Source organism: Carcharodon carcharias, chromosome 7 (genome assembly GCF_017639515.1).
Source record: "Carcharodon carcharias isolate sCarCar2 chromosome 7, sCarCar2.pri, whole genome shotgun sequence".
Taxonomy (NCBI): Eukaryota; Metazoa; Chordata; class Chondrichthyes; order Lamniformes; family Lamnidae; genus Carcharodon; species Carcharodon carcharias.
The window spans coordinates 17,703,971-17,705,654 of NC_054473.1; positions in this window are offsets into that span (position 1 = coordinate 17,703,971).

Genomic DNA, 1,684 nt, shown 5'->3' on the forward strand with positions numbered 1-1,684 from the left:
CCCCAAGGACATTGGTCCCAGTCCTGCCCAGATACAACCCGTCTTGTTTATACTGGTCCCACCTTCCCCAGAACTGGTCTCAATGTCTCAGGAATCTAAATCCCTCCCCTCTACAACATTTCTTCAGCCATGTGTTCATCTGATATATCCTGTTACCTCTACTCTCGCTAGCACGTGGCACTGGTAGTAATCCTGAGATCACTACCTTTGAGATCCTAGAAGTAGAATTATTCACCTGACCCTAATTACCAATCAGCTGCCTCCCCTGCGTCGCATCACTTTTTGAATCGTGACGTCACTTTGAACTCAACCGCCTGAAGGCCCTGAGGGTACACCCCTCCTCTCCGGTCTCGGCCTCTGTTTCTCGTGCCCTTTTATACCCCTCTCGCTGGCCTCTCCTCTCTGGTCTTGGCCTCTGTTTCTTGTGCCCTTTTATACACCTCTCACTGGCCTCTCCTCTCTGGTCTTGGCCTCTGTTTCTTGTGCCCTTTTATACACCTCTCACTGGCCTCTCCTCTCTGGTCTTGGCCTCTGTTTCTTGTGCCCTTTTATACCCCTCTCGATGGCCTCTCCTCTCTGGTCTCAGCCTCTGTTTCTTGCGCCCTTTTATACCCTTCTCACTAGCCTCTCCGGTCTCGGCCTCTGTTTTTCACACCCTTTTATACCCCTCTCGCTGGCATCTCCTCTCCAGTCTTTCTTGATGAAACCCGTCTGCTCCATCGAGTCATCGCAATTAGCGACGAAAGCAAAATCAGCTCTGACTCTGCGCCTCACCCTGTTACCTTCAGCACACTGAATTGTTTTTAAAAAGCTACTCTTCAGTCATGCCACTCTTTGGCAGAATCGATCCATGTGGTGCGACAATGGAAGACTGAAGCCAGTATGTAGAGCGCCTCTGATTTCACTTCATAGCAAACGAGATCAGCGGGGGAGAAAAGCAGAAAGCGATCCTTTTGGGTGTACGCAGCAGTAAAACATCCAACCTCATTCGTAACCCGATGGCCCCAAGCAGGCCCAATTCCAAGTCCTATAATGAATTAGTGGACCCCGTGAACACACTTCCAGTGAAGCCATCCATAATAATGCAGCGTTTTAACTTTGATTCAAGGGTTAGGGCCCCGGGGAAGTCCATCACGAGCTATGTCGCAAATCTCAAGCAGTTAACAGAACATTGCAACTCCGGGGGCGCATTAAACGATATGCTGCAGGACCGAGTGGTTTGTGGAGTTAAGGACAATGCCATGCAGCGCTGTTTACTTACTGAGGTCGACATACGCACCCTAGAAATCTCCCTCGCCATGGAAAGTCCAGTGAGAGACTCGCAGGCTTTGCAACACATCGAAAATGGCTCCATACTCCATGTCGGGCAGGAATCCTAAGAAGGAAAGAACAGTAAAAACTGGGAAATAAGAATACTGGCCCTAAATGGTCTTGTATACCTTAAAATGGAACTCCAGTAGGACTGGGAAATAAGAGTACTGGTCCGAACTGTTTCTTCCCTCTGGGCCTGCTGCCGAGCGTGGCAGGAAAGCCAGAATCAAAACATGATTCAACGATCCAAGCAGCAACACTTCAGCAGTGACTTCAAGACAAAGTTGCTATAGATGTGGGGGTGACCATGGAGCAGATGCCAGTCATAAGAAGGGTCACATGGTTAGGCAATGCCGTACAAAGTTGAAGCAGT